General features: G+C 43.0%; 1 protein-coding gene across 1 annotated transcript in view; it reads right to left on the reverse strand.

The window, feature by feature from the left end:
- EXT1 (exostosin glycosyltransferase 1) overlaps nucleotides 1–15,352 on the reverse strand; it is a 314,323-nt gene that overhangs the window by 185,624 nt on the left and 113,347 nt on the right. The window lies entirely within an intron of this gene.

The raw sequence follows: 15,352 nt of genomic DNA on the forward strand, positions 1-15,352 counted from the left end.
TTTCTCTCTCCCGAACAAGATTTTTAGTCTTCCTGAAGGCAACTAACAAGACCTGTCTTCCTTTTCTACATAAGTGACACCAGCCAGGGAAGGTTAGAAGGAGTCATGAATAACAGCATAAACTATCAGAATAAAAACTATGAGACCGGGCATTGTGACTCACACCTGTAATTCCAACACTTTAGGAGGCTGAGGTGGGAGGATTGTTCGAGTCCAGGAGTTTGAGACCAGCCTGGGCAACGTGGTGAGATCCTGCCTTTATAAAAAATATTAAAGTTAGATGGGTGTGGTGGCATGTGTCTGTGGTCCCACCTACTCAAGAGGCTGAGGTGAGAAGATTGCTTGAGCCCAGGAGGTTGGCGCTACAGTGAGCAGTGTTCACACCACTGCACTCCAGCCTGGGAGACAGACAGATATCTTTTCTTAAATAATATTTTAAAAAAAAGAGAGAAAATCCAAATGGCAACATGGACGCTCAGTAGTAACAGCCCCAATGTCACAGGTATGTTCTAAACATCATCCAACACTTACAATACCCTCCCTGGCCTTCAACAACAACAACAAAATAGAGGCAATCCTACAAAGAAGATCTTACATTATCAGCACTAAAAAGTTAAACACCATTTTAATAGAATCTTTTAGGGGAATCTAATGAATTAATGTATATGTGTTTACTGCAAAGGGCTACACAAATAGATATGTCATTGTTTCCAGAGCTAACAATAATTTTTAAGCAGAGGTAGTGTTCTTAGGTATGATGACACATCCTACCTGGTCCTCCATACTCTGAATTTATCAGTGTTGGCTGATTTTGTTTATTATCTCTCTGACTACCCTGTTTCTCCCTCCTATTGGAATCTTCAGAGAGTTGTAGTTGAGAAATGGAAAACTCACAAACCCACTATTTACGATGCAACAAATATTGACTGAGCCCCCACAATATGCAAGGCACTGTTCTGGGTGCTAAAGCTGGATAAATTAACAAGACAGAGAACTATCCTGCTTTCAGGAAGCCCGCATGCTACAGGGAAAGACAAATGACAACCCAGTGGCAATGTGGGCTAGAGATGTGGCAACCGGCCGAGCACAGTGGCTCACGCCTGTCATCCCAGCACTTTGGGAGACTGAGGCAGGAGGATGACCTGAGGTCAGGAGCTCCAGACCAGCCTGGCGAACATGGCAAAACCCTGTCTTTACTAAAAATACAAAAATTAGCTGGGTATGGTAGTGGGTGCCTATAATCCCAGCTACTTGGGAGGCTGAGGCAGGAGAATCGCTTGAACCTGGGGTGCAGGGTGAGGCGGAGGCTGAAGAGAGCCGCGATCATGCCACTGCACTCCAGCCTCGGTGACAGAGTGAAACTCCGTCTCAAAAACAAAACAAAACAAAAACAAAGAAAAGAAAAGAGATGTGGCAATTAAGGAATGCCTCGCTCATGACTGACTTTGAGCAAAAGGGGAAGATACCTCGGGAAGAGTGGTCCAGACAAAAGCCCTGAGGCCAGAGTGTTGGGAGAGGGTGGGAAGGCAGCAGGAAACCTGGGGGGCTGAAGCGGGTTGAACAAGCATCTGGTGAACATGATGTGGATTTTTTCCTTGTGTAGACAGGAAGCCGAGTGCCATGATCTGACTGGACACACCAAAAAGCACATTCTGAAGGCCTGATGGAGAATAACTAGAGGAAGGAGTGGAGGGAGAGAGACTGGACAGGATTTGAAAGAGTCTCTGATTAGAAGTTGGCTGGGCAAATCTCTCCCGAACTCAAAATGAGGAGGGAACATTAACAGTTTCCACCACCTCAAAAATGATCAACAACCCGAAAAGCTTGGAACCAGGTGCAGACGGGCTACCACAGTTGTAACACAGTCAGGAACGCTACGGACAGGCAGGCATCTCACAGCTCTGACTCTCCAAGTGTAATCTTGAGGTAAGGTCTTTCAGATGGCTGCTTAAGAGAAAGAGTTGCCCACCTGCCTGGCTCCCCAAGAATGATGAAGAAACTCTGTGGCGACTCTTTGAAACTTTTGAACACTGAACCGCTAACAAAGGAAGTAATAAAAAGAGCCCATGCATACCAAACCAAATCTGAGGGGACAGTGAGGGATCTCTGAATAAATTTGGAACACTCACCAAGCCTGTGCTGCTCACTCATTCTGCCAGCTCTCAAAGGCACAAGCCACAGACCTCTTTCCACGACTTCCCTTTTGCTATGCACATATTTGCCCTTTGAGTTTGTTTGTTTTCCCTGATGATTTCAGAGAGAAAACCTCTAGCGGGCACCGATCCTGCCTGTTAATGCCTTGTAGTTCGGTCCCTAACAGAGAACTTCACAGCACTGAGCATAGACAGTAGAATATCTGCATATTGGGATCTCTGGAATGGGACCCCTGGAATGTAAAGAGTTCCTAGTGTGGCAAAATAGCCACAAGGAAAGGTGCATTACCACTGTGTCTACATGTTCAGCATGCTCTAAGTAGAAGGAGATGCTGAGCCCAAGAGATGAGAAACTGGGAGGAAAAAAATGAAGAGATTACTAAAAGACACATATTAGAGAAACCTCAGCAAAAAAGCTTAAAAACAAAAACTGTTCATTAGAGCTACTTATTCTTAGCTTTATAAACTGTACAAAGATGAAGCAATGGGAAGGGAGTAACTACATTGATTTCATTTGCTTCAGTTAAATCAAAATTTATGTGAACTTAAGATAATATCAATTGTTAGCTCTTTGGCTAATTTATCACTTTTACGGTTTAAACAAATCTGAAATGTTAAAGTGACTCACAAATCACTTTTCTATAGCATTGAATTAAGTTATCACTTTGAGTGTTTTCTCCCTGTGCACTGTTCTTCAGCTCAATAATATAATTTGATGCTGTATTCTTATTCCACTGAATTTGGACTGGAGATTTCTTCTTTTACATAAACCCTAGTGTATTCTTGACTTTTTTTACTAAGGAAAGTGGTGACTCCTGAGTGTTAGGCAATTCCTTTAATAGAGTTACTAAAAATTTTATAACTGTATGTAACCCTAAGTATTCTGAGTGAAAATATAAAGAAACTTTCCAAGTGAAAATAAAAAGCACCTTGCTTAACTATTCTTTTCTTTTCTTTTTTTTTTTTTTTTTTTTTTTTGAGACGAAGTCTCGCTCTGTCGCCCAGGCTGAAGTGCAGTAGTGTGATTTCAGCTCACTGCAACCTCCGCCTCCTGGGTTTAAGCGATTCTCCTGCCTCAGCCTCCCAAGTAGCTGGGCTTACAGGCATGCACCACCACGCCTGGCTAAGTTTTTGTACTTTTAGCAGAGAGGGGTTTTGACATGTTGACCAACTGAGGAGTTGTTCTCAAACTCCTAATCTTGAGTGATCCACCCGCCTCAGGCTCCCAAAGTGCTGGGATTACAGGCGTGAGCCACCGCACCTGGAATTTTGCTCTTCTTTTAATGAAGAATAAATTTAGGCCTAAAAAATAAGACCAAAGCCCATTAATACAGACTATCTCTATGTGGCCACATCTCCCAGTAGGTGTATTCAATACCCAGCTTTCAATAAAGAGAGGAACTTCAAATTAACAATGAGATTTAAATTCTAGAGAAAGCTATACATTAGTGCTAGGCTCATTTTTTAAAAACATACCGGACCACTTCGTGGGTTCTTATTTAACAGCCTGTAAAATGCATCCCCATAGCATGGAAACATTTGCCAAGTGTTGATGGGGCAGTCAGTCATAAATCTTAAGGTTGCCACAACCAAATAGAACCTGCTCATGTTGAGTATAAAACACCATCACATCTCAAAATGACTTTTCTTAATAACAATTAGGCTTTGCATTTTCAATGTGATCACAACTCCAGTGAAATTAATGCAAACCAAACTAGTTTCAGAAATGCAAATTTGAGCCAGTGTAGGGCACAAGCAGCAGTTTTTGGAAGACTCAGGATCTGAGATGCAAGGAGAAAATGTTGGTAGAAACCTCTTCCCACTCACCCTACTTGAATTCATATTCTCCAAGGAACTTATGGTCGAAAATTTCTCTCCACCTTAAGCTATGTGTGAGGTTGTATCTTTAGCAAATTCCTTATGGGAGTTGGAAGCAAAAGGAACATGAAATAAGAAAGTACTATGAACGGAATGATTGATTTTTATCTTCAAACCTGCTCAGGCTGGTCCTGTTTTGATGGCCAACTTTTCTCAGACACTAACCTGGAGTCACTAAAAAGAAAAAATTTCTTTCAGTGACCAGACACTGGGAAAACCCCAGATCCTCCAACTCCTTGCACAGCCTCCCAAGATGCAGATCAATGGCAAGGGTTGGGGAGAACCGGCATTCTACCTGCATTCTATCTGTGCAGGCACTGGCCAATTACTTGGAGAATGTTCCAGACACTGGCACAGGGCAATGCAGGCACTTCGTGGCTCACAGCCTAGCACAGCAGGTAAAAGTTTACGAGAAGAGCATGGCTGCACAGCTCATTTACCAAAGTGAATGAAGGAGAACAGTGCTTAAGTTTACTCCGGGTATCAAAATCAGAGTCAAATCTTAGGCTCTGATGTACGTTAAAGCTCAATTTTAAAATGCTCTATGTTTAAGTTGCTACCTCTTAACATAACAGGAAGCCATCCAGTAGTCAGTTTAAATTAAGAAGACTCATTCATGTAATATCACCACATAAGGGAGGCTGGGAGAGAGTAGGTGAAGGATAAGGCTGGGGATGTGGGTTTAAATACTAGCTGTTGGTCAGGTGCGGTGGCTCATGCCTATAATCCTAGAACTTTGAGAGGCCTAGGCGGAAGGATCGCTTGGACCCAGGAGTTTGAGACCAGCCTGGGCAACATAGCAAAATCTCGTCTCTACAAAAAATACCAAAATTAGCTGAGCATGGTGGCAGGTGCCTGTAGTTCCAGCTACTCAGGAGACTGAAGTGGGAGGATCACCTGAGCCTGGAAAGTTGAGGCTGTGGTGAGCCGTAATGATGCCATTGCACTCCAGCCTGAGCAACAGAGTGAGATCCTGTCACAAATAAATAAATACATACATACATATTGGCTCTTCAATCAACATTAGAGCAAATACTCTTTGCCTTAATTTTCCCACTGGCAAAACAAGGCTAATATTAGTTTCTCTTTCACACTGTTATTTTTGAGGAATAATTCGGTTATTGCATATAAAACACTGAGTAGCATCACATAATTAACCTCTAACAAATATTACTTGTTATTATTACTCCAAAAGGAAAATCAAATTTTCTAAATAAGAGATTCTCAAAATTTAGAGCACACAAGGCTCACTAAATTAGGGAGGTCATTACAAAGTGTAGATTCCTGGGCCCAGTCCAAGTGATTCTGAGTAGGTCTAGAGTAAGGCCCAGAGCCTGCAGTTTTAATAATTATCTCAGGTGATTCTGATGCAAAAGATGCTCAGACCACACTTTGAGAACCACTGCTGTAAAGGTAACCACAGCATCAGCAAAGACAGTGGTAGCTGCTAGGAACAGACAGGGGTCAGGATTGGCCGGGCAGAGAGGAAAACAGTGCAGGCCTGAGCTTCCCACCTCCCTCCACCTCCAGCACCCTCCCAACCCCGATGTCAAGAGAGGCCTGCAAGGTGCAGCAGGAACCTCTTCCCATGCTGCCCCCAGGGATGTCTACTGCAATGCGAAGAAGGGGATAGAAGAGGCAATGGACGCAACCGCTGCCTCGTAATGCCAAACACTGAGGTGGTCCCTGTGGACAGATGAGCGCAGGCTCCTGCCAGTCCAACCCAGAATTGGACAAGTGGCCACACAGAGACAGTCTAGGGGGCTCTCCTCTAAAATCCAGCCTCAGGTGCTCATTCTTTTATAACTACTTAAATAACAACTAAAAATAAAAAATCTGACAGGTGCAGTGGCTGATGCCTGTCATCCCAGCTACTCAGGAAGCTGAGGCAGGAGGATCAATGGGGCCAGGAGTTTGAGACCAGCCTGGGCCACACAGCTAGATCCCTCCTCTCAAAAAAAAAAAACTAAAAAACTATTTTATTTTAACCACAACTCTGTGAAATATCTCCCTTTTTCAGAGGAAAACAAATGAAGGTTTTAAAGAGAAGTTAAGTAACATACCTAAGCCATAGCAGAGGCAAGACCTAGCAAGTCCCATTGGCTCTAGCTCTAAAATACAAAAGGAATTCCTCCCCCCACCCCCATCCCACTGCCTCACCTGGCTCCTGCGTCGGCTAAGCCACATTACTATGGTCTGGAGTACATCAAAAGCCAGCGAAGGGGTCTCCTTGCTTCCATTCTACTGCCCCCGCCCCCCACTATTTGTGTTTATTTCTGCTTCCATGTTTGTTGTCTGTCTGCCTCCACTCAATTACACGCTCCTTGAGAACAAAGACCCTTAAGTGTTCAGTTCATGCCTGTGGCCCCAGACCTCATAATGGAGCCTGCAGTACTCAATAGCTCTTTTAAACTGACCAACTGCAAAGTCCATTCTGTTTGCTAACTGTTCCTCTCATGGGGAAGAACAACTTGGGGGAAGCCCTGTTGAGCAATCATTTGCAAACGGCCAAGTCATACTGGTATCTTAGGACAGTCACCCACTCAGCCACTCAAAAGAAAAAAGTTCAGAACAGGAAGTCAATTTTCAGCATCAACATTTATACAAAAGAGATCCATCTGGGCGAGATGTTAGCTACTCACATTTGCTGTCCATGCCTAAGGACAACAGGTGCCATGCCCTGCCAGAAGAACCCCACTGCTTTCTCACCTACACGGTCATGTGACAGCAACTATGCCAAAAAAACAAATGCACTTGCTTATGTGGAAAATGGGAAAAAGCAAATGATCCCTTAGAACCCAGACTGGAGGCGGGCACAGTGGCTCACGCCTATAATTCCAGCACTTTAAGAGGCCAAGAGTTTGATACCAGCCTGGCCAACACAGTGAAACACTGGGTCTACTAAAAATACAAAATATTAGCTGGGTGTGGTGGTATGAGCCTGTAATCCCAGCTACTCGGGAGGCTGAGGCACGAGAATCACTTGAGCCCAGGAGGCAGAGGCTGTTATGAGCAGAGATTGCACCACTGCACTCCAGCCTAGGCGACAGAGCGAGACTCCGCCTAAAAAAAAAGAGAAAAGAAGAAAAGAACCCAGATTGGGTCTCCCTCTCTTCCTATAGAGAAAGTTATCTCTTCCTGCCCTTGAAGACAGAAGCAATTAAGGAGAGTAATCCTGTTTGTAGAACTGTCTATAGCAGACAAGGAAAAACTTTCATTTTAAACTAATTCCAGAGAACTGAGACAATCTGACAGCCGGGCACAGCATCTATAGAACCAGATTTCACAAAAAAAGTTGGAGAAGAAGGAAAAGCCAACTCAGCTGAAGCGACATCTCGACACATTCCAGCATCCTAGAAGATGAGTGCTTACACATATTCACCTGAACCTATGCCTTCCCTGACGGCAAAATGCTCAGGAACCACTTGTGCCTCTCCAGTGGCTGCTGCCATAATGCTAAGGCCGGCAAGCCTAAGAGTAAGACCCACAGATCCGGTGCTGGGGAATGCAGTTCCCATTTGCATAAACACTGCCCACAACCTGACTTCCTTGAAGTCTTGGGCATTGGCACATGCTTCCTCACCTTGCTTGCATTTGGCAGGATCTCTCCTTTTTCATCTTTTGTTTTGTGGAAAGATCCAAACCCCAAGTAACTGCCCACTTTGCATCGTTCTAGGCACCGTGCATGGAGGAAAAACTCTGGAAATCACTACAGAGGACCCTTACATGCAAACTGCAAAATTAAGGTGGCCTTCAAGTGTCAACAGGCTCTACAGGTGATGACAGAACTAATAATCACCGCTGCTCCAACACAAGAGTCTATGCAGCCAGGTACTAGACTTGCACTCTTTCTAATCTTCGTACCAACCATGTGCAAATGGTGTTCATTATGCCTAGTTTACAGATGAGAAAAACAAGGCACCAGGAGGCTTAACAGCCTTCCCAAGGTCCATACACGGAATGGAAGAAGGTTTCAAACTCAGTTCTCCAGACCTCGATGTCTTTTTTTTTTTTTTAGATGGACCCTCGCTCTGTCACCCAGGCTGGATGGAGTACAGTGGCGCAATCTTGGCTCACTGCAACCTCCACATCCCAGGTTCAAGCAATTCTTGTGTCTCAGCCTCCCAAGTAGCTGGGACTACAGGTGCATGCCAGCATGCCCAGCTAAATTTTATATTTGTGAAATGCCATATAAAGTGCATGATGTCTGCAAGCAGTTGTGGTTTTCCCGACCAGCTTGCTGCCACTGAGCCAGTGGTTACTTTGTCCAGCTCATTGCCACTGGACCATTTCTGTACATAAGGTGGTTCTCGTGTCCAGCCTACCACCACTGGACTCTCTCCCCTGAATTAAGCCCTTAATAAAATCCCATGTATCTTTTGCTGGTTCTGAGTCTCTTCTTTGGCCTTTTGAACCTGGCAACTACCCTACTGGAGCTATTTTCCTTTTTTTATTTTATTTTTATTTTTTTGAGATGGAGTAAGACTCTGTCACCTAGGCTGGAGTGCAGTGGCATGATCTCAGCTCACTGCAACCTCCACCTCCCGGGCTCAAGTGATTCTCCGGCCTCAGCCTCCTGAGTAGTTGGGATTACAGGCACATACCACCACACCCAACTAATTTTTGTATTTTTAGTGGACACAGCGTTTCACCATGTTGGCCAGGCTGGTCTTGAACTCCTGACCTCAAGGGATCCACCCTCCTCGGCCTCCCAAAGTGCTGGGATTACTGGCATGAGCCACCACACCTAGCCTCCAAATATCTTTTTAAGACTCACTAAATCTTGAGTCTAATAAGGGAATGGGTCAGGCTTGTCACACAGCAGGGCACTGAGCAAGAAGTCTACCACCATCAGGGTCAAAAACCCAGCATGGCACCTCTGTGACACTCTCCACGTCCATATCAGAAGGCAATTGTAAGCACAGGCTTACATGTTATTCCTGATCAGAAAGAAGAGTTTGTGGCTGGCACACAACTTTTGGCAAAGACAAGTGTCTCACCTATAAAACATGTTGGCAGCTGCCCACAGGGGCTCCTCCTTTCTCTGGAGTTTTCATCTCCCTCCCTCACTTCACTTCATCTCAATGTGAACAGTGGCTAAGGTAAATATGGCTCAGGTCTCTTAGGAAGAAAAATCTTACATAAGTGCAAAGAAGAATTATTGCCCCAACTTCGGAAGCCTCCCAAACACATTATAAACTCTTCCTTATGCTATTGTAAATATTAAGGTTTGCATTAAACATTCAGGAGAGCAGCTCTGGGTATATAATTAGGGAGAGCAAATATTTGTTCAAATAAGCCTCAACGGGACCTCCTCTTTTCAACTAGCTAAAAAAAAAAAAAAAAAAAAAAAAAATATTCAAGCAGATGGATATAGGATGCGAAGGCTTGGCCCAACATCTTCTCCTAGCCCTGATTACTCCACTCCTCAGAGACCCATGAATCTTCTTAACAAAGAAGAGTCTTCCAGGCCTCATACATTAGCCAGGCATTTTCTCCCAGGCCTTCCAAGCTTCCAGCTCCCTGCAGGGCCTCAGCTGACACTCTTCACAGGCACCTACTTTGCAAGGCCCTTGGTCTCCCGACAAGACAAGCAACACAAGCCAGATAACCACTCAAAGGGAGGCAGCGGAGATGGCTCTCATTCCCTGCCAGGAGGATCGCCATAACAAGGTGGCTGGAAGAACCTTCCGCGGCATGGGAACAGACAGCTGTAGACCCTGTATCTAAGTCTCTTCTTCCCGGAATTCTTATTCCACAGTGGTGACAGTGTCAAGCAGAAAAACACCACTTTTCACTACTTTACTGTCATCTTATAAATCTCAATATTTCAGCTTCACAGACAGCATCTTAGCTGATTTCACTTCATGTGCAAAAAACTCTTCCTTCCAACCAGAGGGACATATGAGTTCAGAACCCAAATTACATTTATTCTTTGAGAGGCAGATGTTTTCTGCAGATAACTTGTTGAACAATTTTTAAAAAGAAAGAGAGAGAAAAAGAAAGGGGAGGAGACATTTCTCCATTTTTACATTTCTTTCTTTTTCCTTCCTTTAGTAACTCATATGATTAAATGAACAGAGAGCTGTGATCTGCTCTATTTCATCTCCTGCTGGCTGATCAAGTTTTAAAAAAAAAAAGACGAAATATGTATGCATTCATACTCACAGCTGCATGAGGATCAACAGATAAAAAATTACTGATGGAGGAAACACTAGCATTTCTCCAACTATAAGAACTAAACTTGACACAAGTCTCTGGCCCTGCAGGATACAGCCAGGCCAGCCTGGATATTTATGTACTTCAAGAGTTAACTAAAAATGCAAACACAGTGAAGGATGAACAGAGTCAAACTATAAATGCAGATTTCAAATTCCACCAAAGTCCAGAAAAGGTATATGTTAATTGCCTATAATATGCCTTAATTTTATCATCTATTGTAGCAGGAAGTCTCATTGCTTAAACCAACATTTCCCAAAGCACATTATTACACAGAACAACACCAGAAAGAGAAAAGGGGTTCTGTTCATAACAAATATGTTTGGCAGTGATACCACAGCCTCATCTGGAGACTCACAATCCATGAGTATAGTTAAGGCTGAGAAAATCTTCAGGAAGGAAACCCGTACGACTGTAATTAACCAGGCCTTCCCAAACACCTTTGATTAGGCTATGGAACCTACTAAAAATGTCCTGGTTATCTTGCAGAGAATACTTCAGGAAAATGAGTAAAGAAGCCAAAGTGACAGGTTTTATGGCCAGCCTAGTGGCCCTTGCTCAAGTCCCCATCCCAGCCCTTAGTTGGCCAATGGCATCCCCAATGGCCAATGGCTTCTTTTCCTAGATTGTTGTTAGAGGAAAGAGATGACGCAAATTAAGAGACTGCTAAAAAGTTACAGAGCTAGCAAAGTTCTTACTCTTCTCTAAGCAAATACCATCTCTAAAAGCGGATGCTAGAATGTGCTGCCCAATGATAGCCACTAGCCACATATGGCTATTTAAATTTAAATTTAATTGAATTTTAAACAGCTCCCCATTTGCCCAAGCCACATTTCAAGTACTTAATATCTACATGTGGCTAATGCTTACCACGTACATTTAGAATACGTCATCATCATAAGAAGTTCTATTGGGAGGGCTACTCTAGAAAGACAAACACATCTCAGGTTTAAAAGTAAAGGCAGCAGATTTGGAAAATCTTCATTAAAAGGACTTGGATCAGCTGGGCACAGTTGCTCACACCTGTAATCCCAGCACTTTGGGAGGCTGAGCCAGATGGATCACTTGAGTCTAGGAGTTTGAGAACAGCCTGAGCAACATGGCAAAGCCCATCTCTATAAAAAATACGAAAATTAGCCAGTCATGGTGATACACGTCTGTAGTCCCAGCTACTAGGGAGAGTGAGGCAGGAGGATCACTTGAGCCTGGGAGGTTGAGACTGCAATGAGCCATGATCATGCCACTAGACCCCAGCCTGGGCAACAGAGCAAGATACTGTCTCCAAAAGAAAAGGACTCTAGATCAGGTTTCTGAAGTCCTGTATTTAAAAGAAATGACCAAGCCAAATCCAGCTACATCCCTGGGGCAACAAGCTGTTTTAGTCAATCTAGATCCATGGAGCTAGCAAGTCTAATTTGCTAGAGAAAATGCTCCTTTTACAGTATCTTGTACATCTGGCAGTGACAGAAATATATCTAACTGTCGGATGCAATCAGATACAGCCAGAGCATTTTTCTACCAGTGTAATAAGAACACCCAGCAGACGGTCTGAATCCTAAATCTGAACATCACAGAACATCAGCTATTTGGACGTTAATTTGCAATTGAGTAAATTTAGTGCAGCATTAATAAATAGTCACAGGTCCAAAAAATGCTATATAGAAGATAGGGACAAATGGCCTAAGATCTGTGTCCAGAGTCATGAAGACAAACTGAGAGAGAGTGTTTTTGCCTAACTATGGGTTCTCACCATCAATTCTGCCCTTCTGCCCACTTAAAGATTTCACCCTCATTTTTTTAAGATCTTAAAAATAGATGGAGCTTTTATTCTGGTCAATCAGCAGAGTTAATGGTTTTCCACACCCCAGCACTTTTTGACATCAGATTCTAACCCACTCTAGCTCAGCAACCCAGCAGGGGCCAATCAATATTTGTTTTCAATGCAGACCATGTGTTCAGGCATCTTTGTTCCTCTCTGAGAGCCAGATCTTCTTTAGAAAAGCCAGCATGGTATGAGGATTCTCTAATCCAATCCAGGAGTCCTGCTGATAGGCAACTTGTCTGTAATTCATCAATGATATCCCCTTGGGCTATGGATTTTTCTGGATTGGTGACCTGCTGGGTATGCGGCTGGTTTTCAATATGCATGGCGTGGGTGGGGACACACACTGAAAATGAAGGACGTGGTTGGCAGGGTAGCTGTACAGTGCTCTTTTCTGAACAAGCAATGTAGAGTTGAGGCGTCCCCAGGAAAAGCTTACCATTTTGCCTCTCTGACTTTGTGTAGGCTTAACTTTTTGCCTAAATGACATCTCTTTCACTCTCTCTCTCTCTGGCAAACTCCTTAGTTTACTGCAAATTTAAGATCCAGTTTTCATGTTGCTTCTTCAAAGATGCCCCTATGGGTCTAAGCTAATCGTCCATTCTCTGCTTACCATGTATTATCATGGCATATACCATACAGCTTTGGAGATACCTATACATGCCTTCCCAACCACCTCCTTCACATTTTTATGAGCTTCATTATCATCAACTGCCATTCTCTAAGTAACCTGATGGCAAGTAACCGAGTAGGGATTCACTGTCTGCTGAATGAATAATAAATGAACGAATGGACTGGGTACCTGGAACAACTGTGGCAGATTATTTCCAGATATGATTATAGCAATATTTCTTGTCCTGGTGCTCTCCCAGAACCTTGACACTTCTCATCAAGAAATGGGGTCTACTGCCCTTGCCTTTGAATCTAGACAAGATAAATATAATACAGTGGAAGCAAGATTGCTGGCTCCAAGGCTACTTCCCTTGGTTCCTTCTCTTAAGACGCTCGCCCTTGGAACCCAGCCACCATATGATGAGGAACAGCCGACTACAGGAAGAGGCCACAGAAAGGTGTTCCAATGGAGAGAGCCCCAACTAAAGTCTACTGTCACCTAGCACCAACTGCTAGATATGGGTGAGCAAGCCTTCAGATCTGTGCTGTCCAATATGGTAGCCACTAGTAGGTATTTATATCTAAATTAATTAAATAAAAACTTCAATTCTATAATGGCACTAGTTACATTACAGTTGCTCTATGGCCATGTACGGCTAGTGGCTGCCATATTGGTCAGTACGGATATAGAATATTTTCATCACACAGAAAGTTCTACCAGACACAACGCTGCTTCAGATGATTTTAGCCACAGCCTTTGAGCTCCTCAGCAGAGGCCCTATACATCGTGGAACAAAGACAAGTCATCTGTGCACCATCCTATCTTAATGCTTGGCCCCGGAATCCATCAACTTAATAAATGGCTGTTTATGCCAGTAAATTTTGGAGTAATTTGTAATGCAGACTCGGTAACCAGAAAAATAATCTTTCATATTAGAATTGCTGAGATCCTTTGCAAAACTGCTATTCCTACATTTCTTAAAGCAGGATTGGAAAGGGGAAAGAGAAAAGTGACAGGCAGAGGACAAACAGAAATTGTTCAAATGGCTCATTGTAACACAATTGAACACTCAATCTCTGTCACTGAACACCTTAGCCCATTCTGGGCCAAGCAGCTAACATTTTTATAGGAGAAACAACTAAAATTTCCATCACTATCTCTTGTAGGTACAGGCCAGCAGAGCACTACTTTAATTCTGGAACACTTCTCTATAATGTTACCCAGCTCTCGCACACAATGAGAGATAAAGTGCCAGATGCCTTGGGTTCCTTCTCCATGTTACACCCACAATACCTTTAGCAGTAGCAGTCATTAAACAGGGAATACCATTTGAGGGAAGTGGCACCCCTCTCAAAATCCTCAATTGCAATGAAGCTCATTAACTAGGGAAGAGGGAGAGTCTTCTTCTGCATGTCTGGACAATTTAAAGTGGAGATGCTCAAATTGAGGCATTGATTGGCCCTTCCCTGTATGGTATAGTTGTCATACTATATATATATATATATATATATATATATATATATATACACTTTATATATATACTTTATATATATATACTTCATATACTTTATTATATATACTTTATATATATACACTTTTTATATATATACTTTATATATAATATACTTTATATATATATAATTTTTTTTAACAAATCGTCATAACACACCAAAAAGGGGTAATTTTCAATTTTCAGTCTGACCAACTTAGATATGTTGATGGATGTATATTTAGAGTTCTACCCCCACCTACTTTCAGAAAGAATTTATATTTATTTACAATAAGTACATAAGGTACAATAAACCCCCAAAATCATGAATATAGACCAGGGTTGAGAACCTCTGTCTCTAAGGGGCCAGATTTGGCTGGTGGTCCATAGTTTACCAATCTTGATATATACCTAGGGATAAGTGGTTAAAGCCACTAACTCAAACAGAAATTGCTTTGAGAAAGAGATCAAGAAAGATAAAAACAAACTGGCTAAACCAAAAAATACAATTTCCATTATTCAATAGAGGTACAGAATAGTAAACAGCCTACTCTGTGCTTGGTCTGAAACATTAGCTCAGATGAGCTCATTCTGATGATATTTTATAAGTTAATAAGTACTCTGAACCCCTATGGTTTTAATACAAAGCTGTCTTTCATTGGGGCTCACCTCTGCTCCCCAAGGAACTCCCAAGATGCCTCATCCCCAGTGAATCACCCTGATTGAGCAGCCTTTCCTCCCCTGTAACATCCTTCATGGTTCAGTTTTATGCTTTTGCAAAGGATCTATCTTCTTTGAGAGAGGAAACCCACTGCCATTCATGCATATGGAGAAATTCTGCATTTTATTTTACTTTTTTTTTTTTTTTTTTTGAGACGGAGTCTTGCTCTGTCCACCAGGCTGGAGTGCAGTGGCTCGATCTTGGCTCACTGCAACCTCCGCCTCCTGAGTTCAAGCAATTCTCCTGCCTCAGCCTCCTGAGTAGCTGGGATTACAGGTGCCCACCACCATGCCCGGCTCATTTTTGTATTTTTAATAGAGACGGGATTTCACCATGTTGGTCAGGCTGCTCTTGAACTCCTGACCTCGTGATCTACCTGTCTCAGCCTCCCAAAGTGCTGGGATTACAGGTGTGAGCCACCACACCCAGCCTATTTTACATTTTTAAAAGACAAGGT

This window comes from Pan troglodytes, chromosome 7 (genome assembly GCF_028858775.2).
Source record: "Pan troglodytes isolate AG18354 chromosome 7, NHGRI_mPanTro3-v2.0_pri, whole genome shotgun sequence".
Lineage (NCBI taxonomy): Eukaryota > Metazoa > Chordata > Mammalia > Primates > Hominidae > Pan > Pan troglodytes.